The sequence below is a fragment of the Chlorocebus sabaeus genome, chromosome 7 (assembly GCF_047675955.1).
Source record: "Chlorocebus sabaeus isolate Y175 chromosome 7, mChlSab1.0.hap1, whole genome shotgun sequence".
Classification (NCBI taxonomy): Eukaryota; Metazoa; Chordata; class Mammalia; order Primates; family Cercopithecidae; genus Chlorocebus; species Chlorocebus sabaeus.
Genome location: NC_132910.1, coordinates 57,981,300 through 58,009,124, shown reverse-complemented (window position 1 = coordinate 58,009,124; position 27,825 = coordinate 57,981,300). Strand labels below are relative to the sequence as shown.

Below are 27,825 nucleotides of genomic sequence, written 5' to 3'. Positions count from 1 at the left end.
AAATGCATCTGATTATCCAATAACATCAAAATTTTTAACTTAAGAAATGTTAATAAGTGAGCATTAACATTTTGAGGTTTTTTTCAATTAATATTTTTGTTAATGTTTGGTTTTGAAATCTCAAAAAGCTATTTTTTTCTCTACTGTTTTCTGGGCCTCAAACTCCCCATTTGGCAATTACTCATCTTCAAACATTAGCAAAACTCAAACTCTTCCTTTGCCATCAGTTTTGTTTTGTCTCCTTCTGTATATCATCTCTTGTATTCAAAAAAAAATTTTTTTAATTAGAAAACATAGAAGATGTTGTTAGTTCTGCTCAACCAGACTTTATTTAGCAGAGTGTGGACACATTTTGATTAGGCATCTTTGATACATTTGTCAACTCTTCCTTCAGTTCTGGAACTGTTGATCCCTGCCTGTGTATTACCATCCATCACCCCTGTTCCTCAAAATGAACACATTTTGAAGAATTATGCCACCTAAGAAAAGTTGCTCTGCCTCTTATGTCAAGGGCCAAGAAAAGATCTGTAAGCCAGAAAAGAGGAATAGAGAGGAAGAAGAGAAAAATATTTGCTGTCACTGTTGAATGATAATCAGAACAAAGTACACATAAATGACATCTGAGGTTGAACTACTCTGGAAGGAAACAATATTGACCAAGTGACAAGTGAGATCACTTAGTTATCATATACGTCTCAATAGTTTTAAAATAGTTTTAGAGAAACCATTACCAAAAGGCAGCAAGGCAAGAATGCTTGGCAAATTGTTGGAACTGCTTTATGCTTGCTTTGCTGTCATTAGTGCCTTTAATAACTGACTGGTCCACAATGAATCTAACTTAACTTCACCTTCAAATAAGGTTTTCTGCCTCCATCACCTCTGCACTTTGAACGAATGTAAAAAGTTACTCTTGTCCTCAATAAGTATTCCCTCCCCAATCTCAAAGATTGACAGCTCACTGTGCATTTTCTCCTGAGACCCAACTGAATTCATCTTTCCCAAGTCCTATAACACAGGGGCACATTCATTTTTTTCTCCTATATTCTGTATTTTTATTAGCAGCAAAGTTTATATTAAAGAGTTTTCCATTTGTAGAGAATGTTGCTACTTAAAAATAAGTTTTCTTTCAAGTAAAATTTAAAAATAATAATGCTGAGTACTTACCATTATACTTCTTCTGATATAATTATTAATAATGCTCCTTTTTATCCTCAAATGCATCCCAGGCTGGGTGATCAATTAGGTGGTCACCATATTTATATAGCACCTACTAAGTGTTCTATGCAATTTACATAAGTTAACTCATTTAATCTTCACAATATCTCAATAAGATAGGTAGTGGCCAGGCATGGTGGACTATGCTTGTAATCCCATCACTTTGGGAGGTCAAGATGGTAGGATCACTTGAGGCCATTAGTCTAGACCAGTCTTGTCAACATAGTGAGACCCCATCTATAAAAAAAATGTTTAAAAAGTAGCCAGGCATGGCAGCAAATGCTTGTAGTCTTAGCTACTTGGAAGACTGAGGTGGGAGGATCACTTGAACCCTGGTGATCAAGGCTGCAGTGAACTATGATTGTGCCATTGACTCCATCCAGCCTGGGTGACAGAGTGAGACACTGTCTCTATTTTAAAAAGGGGGGCATGGTATTAATAGGTGCTGTTGCTATTGCACTTGATAGGTGAGTAAATCAAGGCACAGGGTGGTTAAGTAAATTGCCTAAGATGAAACAGAAATAAGCAGAGAAGATAGAATTCAAACTCAAGCAATCTGGTTCCATATATCTGCAGTCTTATTCCTCGTGCTATTTTGTACTCCATAAAGTTTTGTACTTGTTCTTTTTTCTCCTTTGATACATTTTTTTAAAGCCACTGTGGTCATAAAGACAACTTTTGGGTATCCCCTAGAAACAATTTGTACTCAAATTTAGGCCCCCAAAAGCTCTGATGCCTGGGGAGGTTTTGGTCCAAACCTTCGAAATTGGTCATCTGAGTAAGAATTTTAGTAAATGGAAAAAGAAATGTATGAAAGAAAGAATGGGATGGGAGAGGGAAGAAGAAAGGCACAAGTACCTTCATCGTACGTCATTGTAGGAAACCAAGGATACATCCTCCCTGGGGCCATGTTGTAAAAACTGGGTGGTGGAAATCAGAGAAGAGGGTGAGTTGACATTTAGAATTTGGATATGACTGAACTGCACAGCAAAGAGAAAGATTCTCATGTTTAGGTAAAGATTATGATGTTTGAGCCAGGAGAGCATTCACTACAACAAGACACTTTATAAATTGACTTTTAAAATAAAAGGAGAGAGAGCTCTGCTCTCACTCCCACCACTGGAAGCCAAGGCCATATTTCTCAGTCTCTGTCAAGAAACACCCAGATATGTCACCTCCGAGGTCTTGAGTCTCTTAAACCTGTTGTGGAAAGACAGATTCATATCCAGAGACTTGTGTAAAGACGACTTTGCAGTTTCTTTAAACTTGATCCAAGGAAGGATGACTGCTATTCTGTTTCACTGAAATTCTTATATCAGCCACTCGAGCTCACATTTCCAGACTGCTTTGGAAGCGTTTCTGTAGATATTTAAAAGTCCAAGAAGGGCATGAAGTCCTCTGTTTTTCTCTAAGTCATATCTTTCCAAATCCTAACATAGTGTTACGATTCATTGTCCCCAGTTAATGTAAATAAAATAACACCACAATTATGTCTTAAAATGTTAGATATAATTTATTAAGGTATTATTTATTTATATTTATACTATAAATATTTATTATATTTATTCAGATATGTAATTTTTCAGTTTTATTTTAAGCAATCTTATTTTGTGTATTTTGAATATTTTGTCTGATTTTTCTTCCTTGCCAGATTCAGTACAATAATTAATAATGATTGACAAGTGTATGGCACTGTGTTTGGAATTCAAACTTATTCTTAAACTTTAGACTTCATATTACCCTTTCAACATAATTATGAGGTGTGCTGAGGGTCAAGACCACCCCTGGGACTGGTGATTTGCTAGAAAGACTCATGGAATTCAGTATATAGTCATATTCATGGCTATGATTTATTACAACAAAAAGATACACTGAAAAATCAGCAAAGAGAAAAGGCACATGGGGTGAAGTCTGGGGGAAATCAGGAGTGAGATTCTAGAATCCTCTCCCAGTGGAACCACACAGGACATGCTTAAGTCCCCCATAATAAGTTGTGACAAGTGTGAAATATCTACCAGGGAAGCTTGTTAGAGACTCAGCACCAAGGTTTTGGTTTGGGGCTAGTCATGTAAGCACCCTCTGCCTGGCACAGACACAAATTCCAGACTCCCAGTAGGGAAAGGGGAGTTCAGCACAAACCATCTCGTTTGTACAAGCATTTTTGGCACAGTGAGACACTCTCATGAGGAAATGGTAGGAATTCTTTTGAAATCCAAGTTTTCAGATGTCAGGCAAGGGCCAATTTTGTAAGTACCCTTTCTAAGGATAGTAGTCAGGCTTGCTATGTCAACTCTTTTCTGCACATGTCTCATAGTTTGACTTTCCACAGGTACAAGAAGCTTAAATAAGTCAAATTATTTTCTCATAAACACGAGTTTATGGTTGAAACAAACTCCACTTATCTGATCTCCCAGTCCAATATTTTTTCTAGTGGGTTATACAACTGTTCATTAAAGTATCTCATATCTGAGTAATTAAGACTGTTCCAAATAAATTGAAGTGACTGATAATCAAGAGTGCAGTTCTAGCTTTTTGTCCTTTATGTATGAACTGGAAATAATAATGTCCTCTAAATTAGCCCTTTTCATCATAACTTTCAACAATGATGGAAATATCTGACAATCTGTACTTTTCAACACAGTAGCCACTAGTAATATGTGACTACTGAGCACTTGAAATGTGTCTACTGTGAATGAGGAACTACTTAATTTTGTTTATTTTTAATTAATTTTAATTTTAATAGCCACCTGTGGCTAGTAGCTACATAATGAAAGCACAGCCTCAGATAACTTAACTTACTTCATTAAGCTAAGTGCACTAAGCTCCTTTGGTTGAATAGTTCCTGGAACACCAGAGTTACCTTCTGATTTCTTGAGGGTCAAACCAATACCACAATATGGTCGCACAAATGTTTCGATATCTTGTGGTCTTAATCCAAGCTTACAAAGTTTACCCAGAATAAAGAATATTCCATCACCACCAACTAGATTGTTTTTTATTAAGCATTATTTTAAAAATAACCTAGTATATGGAGCTTGGCAATGGTTCATCTGCACAAATGATACTGATTGACATCCCTCAGGAGAAGATGCCTGACATTTTGTAAATATCAGCTCACATATCTTTACAGTTACTGGTAGTTATGCCAGAAAAGAGAGAAGGGAGAAAAGGCAAGAGCAATAAAAGTATTTAATGAAACAGATAATAAATTTTAACTTACGCCAAATATTGTATTTGGCAAATATACTTTTACAATATTATATCACAAAACTACAGTAGAAAATAATTTTGTTTATATGCAAAGCATAATAAAAGATGATAGCATATCAAGTAAGCAGGATCATTTTTTAAATATAAGTCAAAGCTCTATTTTTATTTTCTATGCCAATGTAAAAATCACAAATTTTTCTTCAAGTTAGAAACCAAAAACAAAGGAATGACATCCTGTGGCATATATACTACTCCTGCATGGTATTATAAATCACACTCGCCTTCCAATAAAAGACTTCCTTGGCTGTACTAGAAATGCTTCTGACATCAACCTCAAGTTCTCTCATATTTTATCTCTGGTTCAGGTTCAAAATGCAGAAGAGAAAAATAAAAACAAAATGGAGAAACTGAAGGTAAAAGAAAGGGCCTAAGATTGTTCTCCTGAGATTATTCTTCCTCACCAGAGTGAGGAAATGTTTCTATGAAAAAATATAGCAATGTTGGTAGTAGAAAAAAGGACATCCAAAACATGTGAAGTGAATGTGATAGCCTAAGGAGAAAATAAAATAAAGTTTATGTAATGCAAAATATTTTTAAGGGAGAAGAAGGAAAAGCTATACAAATTAATGTTCACCCTATTGGTGCTAAGTTTGCTAATAACTGTGGTAGGGAATAAGAATAAAAAGAGAAAACATGACTAAATGGATTTTATTCTATGTATTCTTAAAGTCCTACAAAACAATATTACTCATATGAAAAATACTTTCTTACTAATTTTTCAGTTTAGCAAGTGGCATTCAAAACTGGGAAGTTCAATTGTAATGGCAGTCAAGTGGAATTTCATTTCTCACAGATGTAACACAATAACATGTGGTATTAAAACCCAGAAATCTATAACAAGTGTTAGAAAAACTGAGGTTAAAACCAAAATTCTTTATGGCAGAATTATTTAGAATCTTTAATATGTTCCCATGTATTGTAAACACTCAAGAGAGATATTTGAGTATCATTCCTTTGTAAACTTTTATGGGTAAATAACTATATTTTTTCCTTTGGAGTATATTCAAGGACTAGTGTTCTACAAGAAACATTTTGGGAAACATTGCTCGTATTTAATAGTTCCAAAACATTTTCATTGAAAAAGACTTTCAGCATCCTTTCTTACTTGCTGTATCTGGATATATTATCACAGAAGAAAAGTAAACATACAGCTAAGAAAGCTGTTGCATGTGTCCCTGAATGAAAACTTGCCCTATTAATTATGAGTTGGAAATCATTTAATGTTTTCAGCATGGCCAATGACTTTTAAAAAAAAACAACTTTTATTTGTAACAGTAGAAATATAGTCTGATTCATAACCTTTAGGAGTGTGATATGGTTTGTCTCTGTGTCTCCACCCAAATCTCACCTTGAATTATAATCCCCATAATCTCCATAATCCCTATGTGTCAAGGTAGATACCAGGTGGAAGTAATTGGATCCTGGCGGGGGGGGTTCCCCCATGCTGTTCTCATCATAGTGAGTGAGTTCTCACAAGATCTGATGATTTTATAAGTGTCTAATATTACCCCTGCTTGTACTCCTTCTCTCTCCTGCCACCCTGTGAAGAGGTGCCTTCCACGATAATTTTTAGTTCCCTGAGGTTTCCCCAGCCATGTAGAAATGTGAGTCAATTAAACCTCTTTTCTTTATAAATTACTCAGTCTCAGGTGTTTCTTTGTTGCAGCATGAGAATGAACTAATACAGTAAATGGTACCACAGAGAGTGGGGTGCTGCTATAAAGATACCCAAAAATGTGGAAGTGACTTTGGAACTGGGTAACAGGCAGAGGTTAGAAAAGTTTGGAGGGCTTAGAAGAAGATACGAAGTTGTGGCAAAGTTTAGAACTTCCTAGAAGCTTGCTCAATGCCTGTGAACAAAATGCTGATAGTAACATGGACAATGAAGTTCAGGCTTAGGTGGTCTCAGATGGAGATGAGTAACTTCTTGGGAACTGGAGTAAAGGTGACTTTTGCTATGCTTTAACAAAGAGACTGGCAGCATTGTGCCCCTGCCCTGCAGATTTGTGGAACATTGAACTTGAGAGAGATGATTTAGGGTGTCTCGCAGAACAAATTTATAAGTAACAAAGTGTTCAAGAGGAAACAGAGCATAAAAGTTTGGAAAACTTGCAGGTTGACAATGTCATAGAAAAGAAAACCCATTTTCTGTGGAGAAATTCAAGACAGTTGCAGAAACTTGCATAAATAATAAGGAGCTGAATGTTAATCTTCAAGACAGTGGGTAAAACATCTCCAAGGCATGTCAGAGACCTTCACAGCAGCCCCTCTCACCACAGGCCTAGAGGCCTAGTAGGGAAAAATTGTTTCCTGGGGTGGGCCCACGGTACCCCTGCTCTGTGCAGCCTTGGGTCATGGTGATCTGCGTCCCAGCTGCTTCAGCTCCAGCCCTGGCTAAAAGGGGTTAAGGTGCAGCTCTGGCCATTGTTTCAAAAGGTGCGAGCCCCAAGCCTTGGCAGCTTCCATGTGGTATTCAACCTGCAGGTGCACAGAAGTAAAGAACTGACGTTTGGGAACCTCCACCTAGATTTCAGAGGATGTGTGGAAATGCCTGGATGTCCAGGCAGAAGTTCATAGCAGGGGTGGAGCCCTCATGGAGAACGTCTGCTAGGATGGGGCAGAAGGGAAATGTAGGGTCAGAGCCTCCACACAGAGTTTCCATTGGTGCACTGCCTAGTGGAGTTGTGAGAAGAGGGCCACCATCCTCCAGACCCCAGAATGGCACATCCACTGACAGCTGGCATGGTGCACCTGGAAAAGCCACAAGCACTCATGCCAGCCTGTGAAAGCAACCGGGACAAGGGCTGTACCCTGTACAGTGGAGCTGCCCAAGGCCATGGGAGCCCACCACTTTCATCAGTGTAATATGGACGTGAGACATGAAGTCAAAAGTGATCATTTTGGAACTTTAAGGCTTAATGACAGCCCTATTAGATCTCAGGGTTGCATGGGGCCTGCAGCCCCTTTGTTTTGACCAATTTCTCCCATTTTGAACAGGTGTATTTACCCAATGCCTGTACTTCCATTGTATCTAGGAAGTAACTAACTTGCTTTTGATTTTATAGGCTCCTAAGTGAAAGGGACTTGCCTGGTCACAGATGAGACTTTGAATTTGGACTTTTGGGTTAATATTGAAATGATTTAAGACTTTGGGGGGGTGTTTAAAGGGCATAATTGTGCCTTGGAATGTGAAGACAGGAGGTTTGGGAGGGGCCAGGGATGGAATGATATGATTTGGCTCTGTGCCCCAACCCAAATTTCACTTTGAATTGTAATAATCCTGACATATCAAGGGCAGGACCAGGTGGAGGTAATTGGATCCCGGGGGCCATTTCCCCTATGCTGTTCTCATGAGTGAGTTCTCACAAGATCTGATGGTTTTATGAGCATCTGGCATTTCCCCTGCTGTCACCCATTCTCTATCCTCTGAAGAGTTTCCATCCACCATGATTTTCAGTTTCCTGAGACCTCCCCAGCCATGCGAAATTGTGAGTCAATTAAACCTCTTTTCTATAAATTACCCAGTCTCAACTATTTCTTCATAGCAGCAGGAGAATGAACTAATACAGAGTCTGACAACATTTTCCACCCAATCTACAAAATCAAAAAATATGGCAACAATTGCTTATAAATGACTGTGACATATGTAAATTATGTAAAGAAGTCCTGATAGATACATCATGTGTGGCAGAGACTGAATAACTGTTTACTAAATCATTTCTCCTTTTGCATATTTAGAAAGCTAGGATACATTTTCCAGTTCCTTTGCATTTGTGTATCATCTGACTAATTTCTAATCAACTAAATGTGGATAAAATAATGTATATAATTTGTAGGGTTGGCCAAATGATCACACACTCTCTTTTCCTTAATTTACCAATAGGACATGACACCCAGAAAGGCCTTGGAAAACATGAGTTAAACAAGTCTCCCTCAGCCTGTGTCCCTGAATGTTTGCGCCCTCTAATTTTGTGTGGAGCAGAATCCACCCTCTATGACCACCATGTCTTACTGACCTTTATATGAAAAAGAGAGAAATAATTATTGTATTAAGTCACTGAGATCTCAGGGTTATTCTGTTTATAGTATCTAGCACTACTTCAATGACAAAGAAGGATATGGGGTTGTTTGGACAACACAGTTGCCTTGCTAAATTTAATTAAATTTCTTTTAAATTTTACCACATATTTTAATTTTTTTATCATGCTTCATATCTCTGTTTACTTATTTTTCATATATTTGGACAGGGAATGAGAAAAAAGCAATGCATGTAGAGTAAGAAAGCCTGCCTTTTTATCTGAACTACTTACTAGCTGTGATTTTGAGTATGTGACTTTCACTTAACTGTCTGTCCCTGAATCATCTTTGACAGCTTGATTCCCTTTTCTAAAACACCCTAACCTCCCCACCCCCCACCACCTTCACACACGCACCTCACCCACATACACATCCCTAATGCATCCATTATGCTCTTTTGGACCTTTGACTCAGATCACATCTCCTGGGTCATAAAACAAACCACAACAAATTCAAAAGAATGTAAGTAATATGGAATGTGACCTTTGACCATAATGGAGTCAAACAAAAGATGAAAAAATGAAGGTCAACAGGAAAATCTCCAAACATGCAGAAATTAAACAACATACATCTAAATGATTCATCGGTCAAAGAGAAATTATCAAAGGACATTTTTAATACATAGTATTGAATAAAAATGAAAATACACCATATCAAAGTATGTGAGATGCAGCTAAGCCAGTACTGAGGGAGCTATTTATAGCACTAAATACGTAATTAAAAACAAATAAAGGTCACAGTTTAATAATCTAAGTTTTATTTCAAAAAGTAGAAAAGAAAGAGCAATGTAAAGCTGAAACGAGCAGTGGAAAAGAAATTTTATAAATAAGAGCAGAAATAAATATAATTGAAAATGGGTAAAACGACATAATCAATAAAACTAAAAGCTGGTTCTTTAAAAAGCATCAAAAAAGTGATAAACCTATAGCAAGACTGACAAAATAAAAAAAGAGAAGATTCAAATTACCAATATTAAAAACGAAATGAGTTATTTCACTACAAATCTTGCAGCTATTAAATGAATAATATGGGAATACGATGAATGACACTATGCTCATAAATGTGGCTACTTAGAAGAAATGAACTAATTTGTTGAAAACCACAAATTACTAAAACTCAACCAACATGAAATACATAATCTGACAAGTTTTATAAACATTAGATAATAAATTGAATTTGTAATTAAAAACCTCTCAAGAAAGTAACTTTCATTCCAGATGATTTCACTGGGGATTCTATCAAACATTTAGAGAAAAATTAACACCAATTTTACACAATCTCGTCCAGAAGATAGAAGAGAGAACACTTCCCAACTCATTTTACAAGAGTAGTATTACTATATACAAAAAGCGGACCAAAAAAGGTAAAAAAAAAAAAAAAAAAAAGGCTATTGATCAATATCTCTTCTGAACTTACACATTAAAACAAATTATCAGAAAACTAAATCTGAAAATGTATAGGAAGAATTGGGTTGGTTGTGATGGCTCACACCTATAATCCCAGCACTTTGGGAGACTGGGGCAGGTGGATCGCTTGAGCCCAGGAGTTCAAGACCAGCCTGCACAATATGGTGAAACCCTGTCTCTACAAAAAAATAAAAATAAAAAATAAGCTGGGCATGGTGGTGCACGCCTGTGGTTCCAGCTAAGAAGGCGGCTGAGGTGAGAGCATGGCTTGAGCCCAGGAGGTAAAGGCTATGATGAGCCATGATCACACCACTGCACTCCAGTCTGGGTGACAGAGCTAGTCCCAAGAGAAAAATAAGAAAAATAAAAGAAAAGAAAGAAAAGAAAAGGAAAGAAAATGAAAAGAAAAGAAAAGAAAGGAAGGGAGAGAGGGAGGGAGGGAGGAAGGGAGTGAAAGAAGGAAGGAAGGAAGGAGAAAGAAAGAAAGAAAAAGAAGGAAAGAAAGAAAAAGAAGAAAGAAGGAAAGAAAGAAGGAAGGAAGGAAGGAAGGAAGGAAGGAAGGAAGGAAGGAAGGAAAGAAAGAAAAAAGAAAGAAAGAAAAAGAAAGAAAGAAAGAGAAAGAAAGAAAGAAAGAGAAAGAAAGAAAGAAAGAAAGAAAGAAAGAAAGAAAGAAAGAAAGAAAGAAAGAAAGAAAGAAAGAAAGAAAAGGAAGGAAGGAAGGAAGGAAGGAAGGAAGGAAAAAGAAAAGAAAAGAAAGAAAGAAAGAGAGAGAGAGAGAGAAAGAAAAAGAAAGAAAGAAAGGAAGAAAGAGAAAGAAAGAAAGAAAGAAAGAAAGAAAGAAAGAAAGAAAGAAAGAAAGAAAGAAAGAAAGAAAGAAAGAAAGAAAGAAAGAAAGAAAGAGAGAGAGGGAGGGAGGGAGGGAAGGAGGGAGGGAAGAGCGAGGGAGGACGGGAGAGAGGAAGGAAGGAAAGAAGGAGGGATTATACACCATCACCAAATGGGATTTATTCAGGGTATGCAAGGCTGATTCAACATTCAAAAATTAATCACTGTATTACAACAGTTACCTTGTTTTAATCTGGTTACCACAAGGTAAATTCAAAAGATCATATAATTATACAACTTTATTATATGCAGAAAAGGTATTTGATATAATCCAACACTCATTAATCATAAAAACTGCCAGCCAAGTCAAGAATAAAGGGATTTTCCCTCAACTTGATAAAGAGAATCTAAAAAAATGCTAGGTCATACTTAATGGTGAAAGATGGAATGTTTTTCCCCTAAGATCAGGTACAAAGGAAGGATCTTTGTTTCACCACTCTTATTCAACATAATACTGCAAATTCTAGACACCACAGTAATGCAAGATAATGAATAAAAGATATGCATATTAAAAAGAAAAAGATAAAACTGTCCCAATTTTCACATGACTTAACTATTTACATAGAAAATCTCAAGAACTCTACTAAAAATGCTCATATAGACCTATGGCTATCATCTAAAACTATCTTCTAGATACAGAGATACTAGCAAATAGCCCTTCCCTTTACCCTTCCTCTTCTCCCTCTTCCACCATCCCAGTGACTAAGTATAGGATTATGTCTAGCTCCAAAATGTGGATTAACAAAGGTAACTCCCAGAAGACAGTTATCATTAAAAACTAACAAAACGACATCTTAAAGGGATTGTTTTACTACTCTACTTTTAACATACTTTGAGCATTAGTACTTGTTTGTCCTTTAATACCCAACAATATTCATAAAAATCCACACATAGAACAATGATTAGACCATCTGAACTAGCATAACTCACGGGCATAGAACCCTTCTCCCTGCATACTTCCTAGAAATACTAGATGTTTCAAATAGGACGTAAGTTTTCCACTCTACACACAGTTGCATTGAATAAATGATGCATATATATATAACACAGGTTATAATTTGAAAGTGTTTCCTAAAAAAATAAGCATTATGGCCTAAAACTCTTCCCCTGTCTACTTAATGAACCCAGTGGACAGGTATAAGCATCTGTAATACTTAGAGGGGATTTTAACAATTACACTTCTGTGTTTTTAATAACAGTCTTCCCTATGAATTTTAACACAAAGTATACTCCCATGTATTACTTTACTGACTCTACTTTTGTCACACACTGACAACCTCTCTAACATCTAGAAAGACTAGATGTTGTAAATTAGGACTTTTTTGTTTGCTTATATACACTATATACACAGCACTGTAAAAGAAAATGCAGACATAAGGGCCAATAGTCATTTCTGCTTCACCATAAACACACTGGTATAAAATTCTTTGCATTTTCTACTCCTCCTTCCACCTTGAACCAGCATAAGTACGTGTACTGATCAGAGATGTGGTTCGATTAATTTTTTAAAAACAGAATTTCATGTGAATCAAAAGGATATCTGCAAAGTGTGTTATTCACTACCTCTACTTTTTTTTTACTTTAAGTTCTAGGGTACATGTGCACAACGTGCAGGTTTGTTACATATGTATACTTGTGTCATGTTGGTGTGCCGCACACATCAACTCGTCAGCACCCATCAACTCGTCCTTTACATCAGCTATAACTCCCAATGCCATCCCTCCCCCCTCCCCCCTCCCCATAATAGGCCCCGGTGTGTGATGTTCCCCTTCCGGAGTCCAAGTGATCTCATTGATCGATTCCCACCTATGAGTGAGAACATGCGGTGTTTGGTTTTCTGTTCTTGCAATAGTTTGCAGAGAATGATGATTTCCAGCTGCATCCATGTCCCTACAAAGGACACGAACTCATCCTTCTTTATGGCTACATAGTATTCCATGGTGTATATGTGCCATATTTTCTTAATCCAGTCTGTCACTGATGGACATTTGGGTTGATTCCAAGTCTTTGCTATTGTAAATAGTGCCGCAATGAACATACGTGTGCATGTGTCTTTATAGCAGCATGATTTATAATCCTTTGGGTATATACCCAGTAATGGGATGGCTGGGTCAAATGGTATTTCTAGTTCTAGATCCTTGAGGAATCGCCACACTGTCTTCCACAATGGTTGAACTAATTTACAGTCCCACCAACAGTAAAAGTGTTCCTATTTATCCACATCCTCTCCAGCACCTGTTGTTTCCTGACTTTTTAATGATTGCCACTCTAACTGGTATGAGATGGTATCTCATTGTGGTTTTGATTTGCATTTCTCTGATAGTCAGTGATGACGAGCATTTTTTCATGTGTCTGTTGGCTGTATGAATGTCTTATTTTGAGAAATGTCTGTTGATATCCTTTGCCCACTTTTTAGTGGGGTTGTTTGTTTTTTTCTTGTAAATTTGTTGGAGTTCTTTGTAGGTTCTGGATATTAGCCCTTTGTCAGATGAGTAGATTGCAAAATTTTTCTCCCATTCTGTAGGTTGCCTGTTCACTCTGATGGTAGTTTCTTTTGCTGTGCAGAAGCTCTTTAGTTTAATTAGATCCCATTTGTCAATTTTGGCTTTTGTTGCCATTGCTTTTGGTGTTTTAGACATGAAGTCCTTGCCCATGCCTATGTCCTGAATGGTATTACCTAGGTTTTCTTCCAGGGTTTTTATGGTTTTGGTCTAACATTTAAGTCTCTAATCCATCTTGAATTAACTTTTGTATAAAGTGTAAGGAAAGGATCCAGTTTCAGTTTTCTACTTATGGCTAACCAGTTTTCCCAGCACTATTTATTAAATAGGGAATCCTTTCCCCATTTCTTGTTTTTCTCAGGTTTGTCAAAGATCAGATGGCTGTAGATGTGTGGTATTATTTCTGAGGGCTCTGTTCTGTTCCATTGGTCTATATCTCTGTTTTGGTACCAGTACCATGCTGTTTTGGTTACTGTAGCTAGTGGTCTATCAATTTTGTTGATCTTTTCAAAAAACCAGCTCCTGGATTCATTGATTTTTTTTGGAGGGTTTTTTGTGTCTCTATCTCCTTCAGTTCTGCTCTGATCTTAGTTATTTCTTGCCTTCTACCAGCTTTTGAATGTGTTTGCTCTTGCTTCTCTAGTTCTTTTAATTGTGGTGTGAGAGTGTCAATTTTAGATTTTTCCAGCTTTCTCTTGTGGGCATTTAGTGCTATAAATTTCGCTCTACACACTACTTTAAATGTGTCCCAGAGATTCTGGTATGTTGTATCATTGTTCTCATTGGTTTCAAAGAACATCTTTATTTCTGACTTCATTTTGTTATGTACCCAGTAGTCATTCAGGAGCAGGTTGTTCAGTTTCCATGTAGTTGAGCCATTATGATTGAGTTTCTTAGTCCTGAGTTCTAGTTTGATTGCACTGTGATCTGAGAGACAGTTTGTTATGATTTCTGTTCTTTTACATTTGCTGAGGAGTGCTTTACTTCCAACTGTGTGGTCAATTTTGGAGTAAGTGTGATGTGGTGCTGAGAAGAATGTATATTCTGTTGATTTGGGGTAGAGAGTTCTGTAGATGTCTACTAGGTCCATTTGGTGCAGAGTTGAGTTCAATTCCTGGATATCCTTGTTACCTTTTGTTTCGTTGATCTGTGTAATGTTGACAGTATAGTGTTAAAGTCTCCCATTATTATTGTATGGGAGTCTAAGTCTCTTTGTAAGTCTCTAAGGACTTTCTTTATGAATCTGGGTGCTACTGTATTGGGTGTGTATATATTTAGGATAGTTAGCTCTTCCTGTTGAATTGATCCCTTTATCATTATGTAATGGCCTTCTTTGTCTCTTTTGATCTTTGATGGCTTAAAGTCTGTTTTATCAGAGACTAGGATTGCAATCCCTGCTTTTTTTTTTTGTTTTCCATTTGCTTGGTAGATCTTCCTCCATCCCTTTATTTTGAGCCTATGTGTGTCTCTGCGTGTGAGATGGGTCTCCTGAATACAGCAAATTGATGGGTCTTGACTCTATCCAATTTGCCAGTCTGTGTCTTTGAATTGGACCATTTAGTTCATTTACATTTAAGGTTAATATTGTTATGTGTGAACTTGATCCTGTCATTGTGATATTAGCTGGTTATTTTGCTCATTAGTTGATGCAGTTTCTTCCTAGCATCGATGGTCTTTACACTTTGGCATGTTTTTGCAATGGCTGGTACTGGTTGTTCCTTTCCATGTTTAGTGCTTCCTTCAGGATCTCTTGTAGGGCAGGCCTGGTGGTGACAAAATCTCTAAGCATTTGCTTGTCTGTAAAGGATTTTATTTATCCTTCATTTATGAAACTTAGTTTGGCTGGATATGAAATTCTGGGTTGAAAATTCTTTTCTTTAAGAATGTTGAATATTGGCCCCCACTCTCTTCTGGCTTGAAGAGTTTCTGCCGAGAGATCTGCTGTTAGTCTGAGGGGCTTCCCTTTGTATGTAACCCGACCTTTCTCTCTGGCTGCCCTTAACATTTTTTCCTTCATTTCAACTTTGGTGAATCTGACAATTATGTGTCTTGGAGTTGCTCTTCTTGAGGAGTATCTTTGTGGCGTTCTCTGTATTTCCTGAATTTGGATGTTGGACTGCCGTACTAGGTTGGGGAAGTTCTCCTGAATGATATCCTGCAGAGTGTTTTCCAACTTGGTTCCATTTTCCCATCACTTTCAGCCACCCCAATCAGATGTAGATTTGGTCTTTTCACATAATCCCATACTTCTTGGAGGCTTTGTTCATTTCTTTTTACTCTTTTTTCTCCACACTTCCCTTCTCGCTTCATTTCATTCACGTGATCTTCAATCGCTGATACTCTTTCTTCCAGTTGATTGAGTCAGTTACTGAAGCTTGTGCATTTGTCACGTATTTCTCATGTTATGGTTTTCATGTCTATCAGTTCTTTTAAGGTCTTCTCTGCATTGATTATTCTAGTTATCCATTCATCCATTCCTTGTTCAAGGTTTGTAGTTTCTTTGCGCTGGGTACGTAGTTCCTCCTTTAGCTCTGAGAAGTTTGATCGACTGAAGCCTTCTTCTCTCAACTCGTTAAAGTCATTCTCCATCCAACTTTGTTCCATTGCTAGTGATGAGTTGCATTCCTTGGATGGGGAGATGCGCTCTGATTTTTTGAATTTCCAGCTTTTCTGCACTGCTTTTTCCCCATCTTTGTGGTTTTATCTGCCTTTGGTCTTTGATGATGGTGACGTACTGATCGGGTTTTGGTGTGGGTGTCCTTTCTGTTTGTTAGTTTTCCTTCCAACAGTCAGGACCTTCAGCTGTAGGTCTGTTGGAGTTTGCTTGAGGTCCACTCCAGACCCTGTTTGCCTGGGTATCAGCAGCAGAGGCTGCAGAAGATAGAATATTGCTGAACAGCAAGTGTTGCTGTCTGATTCTTGCTCTGGAAGCTTCGTCTCAGGGGTGTACTCCGCCATGTGAGGTGTGAGGTGTCGGTCTGCACCTAGTGGGGGATGTCTCCCAGTTAGGCTACTCAGAGGTCAGGGACCCACTTGAGCAGGCAGTCTGTCCGTTCTCAGATCTCAACCTCCATGCTGGAAGATCCACTGCTGTCTTCAAAGCTGTCAGACGGGGGCATTTTCCTCTGACGAGGTTTCTGCCGCTTTTTGTTTAGCTATGCCCTGTCCCCAGAGAAGGAGTCTCCAGAGCCAGGCTGGCCTCCTTGAGCTGTGGTGGGCTCCACCCAATTCGAGCTTCCAGGTGGCTTTGTTTACTGACTTAAGCCTCAGCAATGGCAGGTGCCCCTCCCCCAGCTTCGCTGCTGCCTTGCTGTTAGATCTCAGACTGCCATACTAGCAATGAGGTAGGCTCCGTGGGCGTGAGACCCTCTGGGCCAGGTGTGGGATATAATCTCCTGGTGTGCCATTTGCTAAGACCCTTGGTAAAGCGTAGTATTAAGGTGGGAGTTACCCAAATTTCCAGGTGTTTTGTGTCTCAATTTCCTCTGGCTAGGAAAAGGAATTCCCTTCCCCCTTGTGCTTCCCAGGTGAGGCAATGCCTTGCCCTGCTTCAGCTCTCATTGGTTGGGCTGCACCCGTGGACCAGCGCCAACTGTCCGACATGCCCCAGTGAGATGAACCCAGTACCTCAGTTGAAAATGCAGACATCACCCATCTTCTGTATTGCTCACACTGGGAGCTGGAGGCTGGAGCAGTTCCTATTTGGCCATCTTCCAATCTACAAATTTCTTAATCAAAATTTCAATTCATAAAATACACTATCTTGCTACTAATAGTCACTGTTTCTCTACCACCAGATCAGCAGCACCTAGACTGACCAACCACCACAGTTTGGCTAAGACTAAGGGATTTCCTGGGGTGCAGCACTTTCTGTTTTAAGACAGGGATAGTCCCCACATAAAAAACCCTAAATATTCCATGCACAAAATACAAATAAATAATGATAGCAATAATGATCAAATTCAACAAAGCGGCAGGATACAAAATCAACATGAAAAAATCAGTTGTTTGTCCATGCACTAGCAATGAACAATCTAAAAATGAAATTAAGAAAACAATTCCCTATTCAATAGCTTTAAAAAGAATAAAATACTGGTCAGGCATGGTGGCTCACACCTGTAATCCCAGTACTTTGGGAAGCCAAGGTGGGTGGGTCACCAGAGGTCAGGATTTCGAGACCAGCCTGGCCAATGTGGTGAAACCCTGTCTGTACTAAAAATACAAAAAAAATTAGCCAGGTGTGGTGGCACATGTCTGTAATTCCAGCCACTTGGAAGACTGAGGCAGGAGAATTGCTTGAACCTGGGAGGCTGAGGTTGCAGTGAGCCGAGATCATGCCACTGCACTCCAGCCTGGGGGACAGAGTAAGACCCTGTCTCAATAATAACAATAATAAAATACTTAGGAATAAATTTAACCAAGAAGGTGAAAGATATACACTGAAAACTAGAAAACCTTGCTTAAGTAAATTAAAGAAGACAAATAAATGAAATATATCTGATACTGATAGATTGAAAGAACTGATACTGTTAAAATGTTCTTACTACCCAAAGCAATGTACAAATTGGTACAAATGGAATTCTTACCAAATCCCAAAGGCATTTTTTTTTTGCAGACATATTAAAAAAAAAAAAAAAATCCGGGGCGGAGCAAGATGGCCGAATAGGAACAGCTCCAGTCTCCAACTCCCAGCGCGAGCGACACAGAAGACCGGCGATTTCTGCATTTTCAACTGAGGTACTGGGTTCATCTCACTGGGGAGTGCCAGACGATCGGTGCTGGTCAGCTGCTGCAGCCCGACCAGCGAGAGCTGAAGCAGGGCGAGGCATTGCCTCACCTGGAAAGCGCAAGGGGGAAGGGAATCCCTTTTCCTAGCCAGGGGAACTGAGACACACAACACCTGGAAAATCGGGTAACTCCCACCCCAATACTGCGCTTTAAGCAGACAGGCACACCAGGAGATCATATCCCACACCTGGCCGGGAGTGTCCCACACCCACGGAGCCTCCCTCATTGCTAGCACAGCAGTCTGTGATCTACCGGCAAGGCAGCAGCGAGGCTGGGGGAGGGGCGCCCGCCATTGCTGAGGCTTAAGTAGGTAAACAAAGCTGCTGGGAAGCTCGAACTGGGTGGAGCTCACAGCAGCTCAAGGAAACCTGCCTGTCTCTGTAGACTCCACCTCTGGGGACAGGGCACAGTAAATAATAAAAAACGCAGCAGCTCTGCAGACGCAAACGACTCTGTCTGACAGCTTTGAAGAGAGCAGTGGATCTCCCAACACGGAGGTTGAGATCTGAGAAGGGACAGACTCCCTGCTCAAGTGGGTCCCTAACCCCTGAGTAGCCTAACTGGGAGACATCCCCCACTAGGGGCAGTCTGACACCCCACACCTCACAGGGTGGAGTACACCCCTGAGAGGAAGATTCCAAAGCAAGAATCAGACAGGTACACTCGCTGTTCAGAAATATTCTATCTTCTGCAGCCTCTGCTGCTGATACCCAGGCAAACAGGGTCTGGAGTGGACCTCAAGCAATCTCCTACAGCTACAACCTACAGCTGAGGATCCTGACTGTTAGAAGGAAAGCTATCAAACAGGAAGGACACCTACACCAAAACCCCATCAGTACATCACCATCATCAAAGACCAGAGGCAGATAAAACCACAAAGATGGGGAAAAAGCAGGGCAGAAAAGTTGGAAATTCAAAAAATAAGAGCGCATCTCCCCCGGCAAAGGAGCGCAGCCCATCACCAGCAACGGATCAAAGCTGGACGGAGAATGACTTCGACGAGATGAGAGAAGAAGGCTTCAGTCCATCAAATTTCTCAGAGCTAAAGGAGGAATTACGTACCCAGCGCAAAGAAACTAAAAATCTTGAAAAAAAAGTGGAAGAATTGATGGCTAGAGTAATTAATGCAGAGAAGCTCACAAACGAAATGAAAGAGACGAAAACCATGGCACGAGAAATACATGACAAATGCACAAGCTTCAGTAACTGTCTCGATCAACTGGAAGAAAGAATGTCAGCGATGGAGGATCAAATGAATGAAATGAAGCGAGAAGAGAAACCAAAAGAAAAAAGAAGAAAAAGAAATGAACAAAGCCTGCAAGAAGTATGGGATTATGTAAAAAGACCAAATCTACGTCTGATTGGGGTGCCTGAAAGTGACGGGGAAAATGGAACCAAGTTGGAAAACACTCTTCAGGATATCATCCAGGAGAACTTCCCCAACCTAGTAGGGCAGGCCAACATTCAAATCCAGGAAATACAAAGAACGCCACAAAGATACTCCTCGAGAAGAGCAACTCCAAGACACATAATTGCCAGATTCACCAAAGTTGAAATGAAGGAAAAAATCTTAAGGGCAGCCAGAGAGAAAGGTCGGGTTACCCACAAAGGGAAGCCCATCAGACTAACAGCAGATCTCTCGGCAGAAACTCTTCAAGCCAGAAGAGAGTGGGGGCCAATATTCAACATTCTTAAAGAAAAGAATTTTAAACCCAGAATTTTATATCCAGCCAAACTAAGTTTCATAAGTGAAGGAGAAATAAAATCCTTTACAGATAAGCAAATGCTTAGAGATTTTGTCACCACTAGGCCTGCCTTACAAGAGACCCTGAAGGAAGCACTAAACATGGAAAGGAACAACCGGTACCAGCCATTGCAAAAACATGCCAAAATGTAAAGACCATCAAGGCTAGGAAGAAACTGCATCAACTAACGAGCAAAATAACCAGTTAATATCATAATGGCAGGATCAAGTTCACACATAACAATCTTAACCTTAAATGTAAATGGACTAAATGCTCCAATTAAAAGACACAGACTGGCAAACTGGATAAAGAGTCAAGACCCATCAGTCTGCTGTATTCAGGAGACCCATCTCACACGCAGAGACATACATAGGCTCAAAATAAAGGGATGGAGGAAGATTTACCAAGCAAATGGAGAACACAAAAAAGCGGGGGTTGCAATACTAGTCTCTGATAAAACAGACTTTAAACCATCAAAGATCAAAAGAGACAAAGAAGGCCATTACATAATGGTAAAGGGATCAATTCAACAGGAAGAGCTAACTATCCTAAATATATATGCACCCAATACAGGAGCACCCAGATTCATAAAGCAAGTCCTTAGAGACTTACAAAGAGACTTAGACTCCCATACAATAATAATGGGAGACTTCAACACTCCACTGTCAACATTAGACAGATCAACGAGACAGAAAGTTAACAAGGATATCCAGGAATTGAACTCATCTCTGCAGCAAGCAGACCTAATAGACATCTATAGAACTCTCCACCCCAAATCAACAGAATATACATTCTTCTCAGCACCACATCGTACTTACTCCAAAATTGACCACGTAATCGGAAGTAAAGCACTCCTCAGCAAATGTACAAGAACAGAAATTATAACAAACTGTCTCTCAGACCACAGTGCAATCAAATTAGAACTCAGGACTAAGAAACTCAATCAAAACCGCTCAACTACATGGAAACTGAACAACCTGCTCCTGAATGACTACTGGGTACATAACGAAATGAAGGCAGAAATAAAGATGTTCTTTGAAACCAATGAGAACAAAGATACAACATACCAGAATCTCTGGGACACATTTAAAGCAGTGTGTAGAGGGAAATTTATAGCACTAAATGCCCACAAGCGAAAGCAGGAAAGATCTAAAATTGACACTCTAACATCGCAATTAAAAGAACTAGAGAAGCAAGAGCAAACACATTCGAAAGCTAGCAGAAGGCAAGAAATAACTAAGATCAGAGCAGAACTGAAGGAGATAGAGACACAAAAAACCCTCCAAAAAATCAATGAATCCAGGAGTTGGTTTTTTGAAAAGATCAACAAAATTGACAGACCACTAGCAAGACTAATAAAGAAGAAAAGAGAGAAGAATCAAATCGATGCAATTAAAAATGATAAAGGGGATATCACCACCGACCCCACAGAAATACAAACTACCATCAGAGAATACTATAAACACCTCTACGCAAATAAACTGGAAAATCTAGAAGAAATGGATAATTTCCTGGACACTTACACTCTTCCAAGACTAAACCAGGAAGAAGTTGAATCCCTGAATAGACCAATAGTAGGCTCTGAAATTGAGGCAATAATTAATAGCCTACCAACCAAAAAAAGTCCAGGACCAGATGGATTCACAGCTGAATTCTACCAGAGGTACAAGGAGGAGCTGGTACCATTCCTTCTGAAACTATTCCAATCAATAGAAAAAGAGGGAATCCTCCCTAACTCATTTTATGAGGCCAACATCATCCTGATACCAAAGCCTGGCAGAGACACAACAAAAAAAGAGAATTTTAGACCAATATCCCTGATGAACATCGATGCAAAAATCCTCAATAAAATACTGGCAAACCGGATTCAGCAGCACATCAAAAAGCTTATCCACCATGATCAAGTGGGCTTCATCCCTGGGATGCAAGGCTGGTTCAACATTCGCAAATCAATAAACATAATCCAGCATATAAACAGAACCAAAGACAAGAACCACATCATTATCTCAATAGATGCAGAAAAGGCCTTTGACAAAATTCAACAGCCCTTCATGCTAAAAACGCTCAATAAATTCGGTATTGATGGAACGTACCTCAAAATAATAAGAGCTATTTATGACAAACCCACAGCCAATATCATACTGAATGGGCAAAAACTGGAAAAATTCCCTTTGAAAACTGGCACAAGACAGGGATGCCCTCTCTCACCACTCCTATTCAACATAGTGTTGGAAGTTCTGGCTAGGGCAATCAGGCAAGAGAAAGAAATCAAGGGGATTCAGTTAGGAAAAGAAGAAGTCAAATTGTCCCTGTTTGCAGACGACATGATTGTATATTTAGAAAACCCCATTGTCTCAGCCCAAAATCTCCTTAAGCTGATCAGCAACTTCAGCAAAGTCTCAGGATACAAAATTAATGTGCAAAAATCACAAGCATTCTTATACACCAGTGACAGTCAAACAGAGAGCCAAATCAGGAATGAACTTCCATTCACAATTGCTTCAAAGAGAATAAAATACCTAGGAATCCAACTTACAAGGGATGTAAAGGACCTCTTCAAGGAGAACTACAAACCACTGCTCAGTGAAATCAAAGAGGACACAAACAAATGGAAGAACATACCATGCTCATGGATAGGAAGAATCAATATCGTGAAAATGGCCATACTGCCCAAGGTAATTTATAGATTCGATGCCATCCCCATCAAGCTACCAATGAGCTTCTTCACAGAATTGGAAAAAACTGCTTTAAAGTTCATATGGAACCAAAAAAGAGCCCGCATCTCCAAGACAATCCTAAGTCAAAAGAACAAAGCTGGAGGCATCACGCTACCTGACTTCAAACTATACTACAAGGCTACAGTAACCAAAACAGCATGGTACTGGTACCAAAACAGAGATATAGACCAATGGAACAGAACAGAGTCCTCAGAAATAATACCACACATCTACAGACATCTGATCTTTGACAAACCTGAGAGAAACAAGAAATGGGGAAAGGATTCCCTATTTAATAAATGGTGCTGGGAAAACTGGCTAGCCATAAGTAGAAAGCTGAAACTGGATCCTTTCCTTACTCCTTATACGAAAATTAATTCAAGATGGATTAGAGACTTAAATGTTAGACCTAATACCATAAAAATCCTAGAGGAAAACCTAGGTAGTACCATTCAGGACATAGGCATGCGCAAAGACTTCATGTCTAAAACACCAAAAGCAACGGCAGCAAAAGCCAAAATTGACAAATGGGATCTCATCAAACTAAAGAGCTTCTGCACAGCAAAAGAAACTACCATCAGAGTGAGCAGGCAACCTACAGAATGGGAGAAAATTTTTGCAATCTACTCATCTGACAAAGGGCTAATATCCAGAACCTACAAAGAACTCAAACAAATTTACAAGAAAAAAACAAACAACCCCATCCAAAAGTGGGCAAAGGATATGAACAGACATTTCTCAAAAGAAGACATTCATACAGCCAACAGACACATGAAAAAATGCTCATCATCACTGGCCATCAGAGAAATGCAAATCAAAACCACAATGAGATACCATCTCACACCAGTTAGAATGGCGATCATTCAAAAGTCAGGAAACAACAGGTGCTGGAGAGGATGTGGAGAAATAGGAACACTTTTACACTGTTGGTGGGATTGTAAACTAGTTCAACCATTATGGAAAACAGTATGGCGATTCCTCAAGGATCTAGAACTAGATGTACCATATGACCCAGCCATCCCATTACTGGGTATATACCCAAAGGATTATAAATTATGCTGCTATAAGGACACATGCACACGTATGTTTATTGCAACACTATTCACAATAGCAAAGACTTGGAATCAACCCAAATGTCCATCAGTGACAGATTGGATTAAGAAAATGTGGCACATATACACCATGGAATACTATGCAGCCATAAAAAAGGATGAGTTTGTGTCCTTTGTAGGGACATGGATGCAGCTGGAAACCATCATTCTTAGCAAACTATCACAAGAACAGAAAACCAAACACCGCATGTTCTCACTCGTAGGTGGGAACTGAACAATGAGATCACTTGGACTCGGGAAGGGGAACATCACACACCGGGGCCTATCATGGGGAGGGGGGAGGGGGGAGGGATTGCATTGGGAGTTATACCTGATGTAAATGACGAGTTGATGGGTGCAGCACACCAACATGGCACAAGTATACATATGTAGCAAACCTGCACGTTGTGCACATGTACCCTACAACTTGAAGTTTAATAATAATAAATAAATTTAAAAAAAAAAAATCCATTCTAAAATTCACATAGAATCTCAAGGAATACTAGATAGCCAAGATAATTTTAGACAAGAACAAAGTTGGAATATTCACACTTCTGATTTCAAAGCACATTGCAAAGCTACAGTAATCAAAACAGCATAGTGTTGGCATAAGACAGATACACAAACCAATATAACAAAATAGAGAGCCTAGAAATAAGTCTTTTATTGTGTATGGTCAAATGATTTTAAACAAGGGTGCCAAGACTACTCAATTGGGAAAGGATAGTCTCTTTGACAAATAGTGTTAGGAACACTGGATATCCACATGCAAAAGAATGAGGTTGGACCCTTATCCAGCACCATATACAAAAAAACTCTTTGCAACCTTCCCTTGCCTCCACCTTTCTCCAGAAAGAGCTAGGTGGACAATCCTTCCTCTTTAGTCTCTGAACTTATGGAGATGGTAGATTTTTTTTTCAATAAAAATACAGACAGACAGAGATTGATAGATAGATAAATAAATAATCTCCCACTGGACTGTAAACTCTTACAGGGAGAAGAGTCTTTATTGCTCATGTTTGTATTACCAGTTCACAAAATGATTGTTGAATGAATGAGTATATGAATTGAGGAGAATTAGAACCAAAATATAAAATATGAGTAGAATTTCCTTCATAAAGGATTTTCCACATCTACCTCTAGACATAACAACTGCTCTTACATACTCTATATTCTATGACAAATAAGATAAGTTTCAGAGGATCTCAAGGCTAATTTTCTGAGATACAATTTAATAGAACAAATATACGGCTGGACACAGCTGGATGAACAAACTGGACTCTTCTCACCCTTTCCTGCCCCATCCTGTGACAAAAACTGTAGTGTTGTACCTTCTCCTTTGCCTATATTTTCCTTCCACATTCTGTAAAGTGATAAGACCATATTATGAATTAATCACTTTCCAAATTTCCTGTTCTTAAAAAATTTAAAAGTGTGGTTTCAGTTAGAAAAATCAAGAGAAAAAAATTGTCTCATTTTTTACAAACATTGAATATAAATTTAAAATTTCTTATGATCAAATTCTATAAACAGAAAAGTTATTCCTTCAGGGCTCAGGTCTTATGTTATGTACCCTCTGAATCAGGTTAGAATTAATGGCTAGTGCTTTTTATTAACCCTACAGAATCATTTCTTTAAATGACATGCTATTACACTCTTACCAGACAGATCCTAGGTGAGGATATTTTAAATTTCACAATCTGATAACGAAATGGAATTATAAAAAAAGATGCAATTTGGAGTTTCTTATTTAACTCCATATTAAAATGTGTAAAAACACTGTTTTCCTGTGTTAAACTTTAGAAAAGGTACCAGAATTTTTGCTTGATATGTAACATAGTAAATGTATCAAGGTCAATGGTATCAGAGAAATATGATTATAAACCTAAAACCTATCCCAAATCTCAAATCTATAAATTGCAAATCTACCACTAATTAGCTGTTGACCCCAGGGGAATTTATTCACCTTATTTGGGCCTCTATTTCTTCATCAATAAAATGTATTTGATAATATCAATAATATTATTATGAAAAGTAAGTGCTATAGTACACATAAAGCATATAGCACAGTGCTTAGCACAATAGATGAATATTACATTTTACTAAATTTTACTAAAACTCATATACTGGGAACTAAATTTCCTAATAAGAAAATGACTAACAGAAATGAACTGTCGACAGCTGAAACAGGGATGAATATGTTATGTGCCATTTTTGTCTTATCTTGACATAAGCTGGCTGAAATAGTGCCATACAGTCAATATTAATTTTTTTTATTACCACTCTTTTAAAAATAACTGACCGAATATTTTACTTTACATGTCAAGAGGAAAAACCAACTGGCTATTCAAAGTGACTGTCATGTTTCCAAATTGTATTTTAAAAGTCTATCCAATTTGAATTTCCATTTTATTCATTTTGTTTTAGAGCACAAAAGTAAAAGCTTTAATATAATCAGTAACAACTCTCTTTCGAGCCCAAAATTACTGTCCTTTGCCTTCTTGTATTACAGCAAAAGTTTATTAACTTTTCAGGCCCTTGAGTGTACTGGATGTATTGCCAATACTGGCCTCAAAAATAGTCTGCTTCAGTTTGTACCTTAATATTAACACATGATAATGATAAACCTGGGGAGTAAGGGGATAGAAAGAGAGAAAGAGAGAGAGAGAAACAGCCCTAGAGAAATCTGGTGTATTTCTTGACCTTACTTTGGCAACTTGAAAAGAAAACTTTGGGGATTTGAAGTTTTGTTCCAGGGAACTTACATGTGCTGAAGCTGATACTTGGGATTCTGAGCCATTCCCTCCAGCAGTTAAATATGTTCAAAGAATCTTGGCTCTCTCATGACACGACAGCTTTAAAAAATAAAGAGAAACAGGATTTTAACTAAATTAAGAAAATATTTACTACTCATTTTTAAGAAAAGGAAGTGTTTTGAAATAATCTTGAAAAACAACTGTACATCAAATTATTTATTTTTTACAAAGAATTCTACACTATCATTCTGTCAGAGAAGTGAGAGTTCTCTTTAACATAAGTAGAAAAATAGCTACTTAGTGTCAAATATCTACAAATACGCTACTAAAAATCAGACTGTCAGAACTCATTAGTTAGGGTCCTGCTTCTCCAACATGAAGTTCTATATTTGTTTTCTACCAGTAATACTTTCCTTCCATGCTTCTGTAGCTACGGAAAGAATAAAACATGTACAAGACTAGGACTCTGTCATTAACCTCTAATACATCCTAAAAACATATTATAAATATCTGTCTTTTATTTTGCATGTGCGTAGCAGATCTGAATCCCAAGAGAGTAGAAGGCACATAATAGGGAACACACATGCACAAATCCTCTAAAATATGTTTACAACCACACTATCATTCTACCTTCCTTACTGCAACTCTCTTGTAACACCTTCAGTCCAAACCCTGGTGTAGTCACAGACGTAATTCCATGTTAAACTCTGTTCCGAAAGCAGATATGGCCACGTTGGCTCCTAACTAGTTGTTCTAGTTACATATACTCCCATGAAATGCTGGTATTCTACCAGCTAAGTGGATCCAAATGCTTCAGAAAGTACTGAATTTTTTTTCAGGTCACAGGCACAGGGGGAGAACTGCTAACAAATAGAACTTTCTCTGTGTTTCACTTTCCTCAGCTGTTTTTTCATATACCTTTGGAACTTAATATTTATCTACTGTGATATTCTCACCATGTTGATCCTTTTAGCAGTTTCTGGAATGGAGCTACATTTGCTTTCATACTTCATCTTTGTACACATTATTCCCTTTGCCTAAAATGTTCTATTCTCCTTTCATATTTTCCCACCCTCTCTTTTTCTAGCAAAATCCTTCCCATTCTTGAAGTGACAGAATAGATGCTGTTTTACCCCAGCCTCCTTTCTTGACCAGACCCTTCATCACCACAAATATTGTCCAGTTATCTATCTCAGATGTTCATTGGACCAGATGTATCTGTGTATTTCAGCATGATTCTTCTGTAATGTCACTACCTGCCTGCTACGGTTTTCAATCGGTGGCAAGCTCCAAGGTGTTACTGAGGAGTGGTGTCCTCAAGAGCTACTTGTATAATACAGTCACTCAGTCACGTGATACAGTGGTCTTTTAAGA

At 38.5% G+C, this 27,825-nt stretch overlaps 1 long non-coding RNA gene across 1 annotated transcript; it reads right to left on the bottom strand.

Annotated features, from left to right (window-relative positions):
- Positions 1 to 303: 303 nt before the first annotated feature.
- On the bottom strand, positions 304 to 27,607 carry LOC140712012 (uncharacterized). Its single transcript, XR_012093405.1, has 4 exons — positions 27,408 to 27,607; positions 26,461 to 26,550; positions 4,707 to 4,781; positions 304 to 525 (listed from the first exon to the last, which is right to left on the bottom strand). It is a non-coding gene; the product is annotated as an uncharacterized lncRNA (long non-coding RNA).
- Between the last annotated feature and the right edge of the window lie 218 nt (positions 27,608 to 27,825).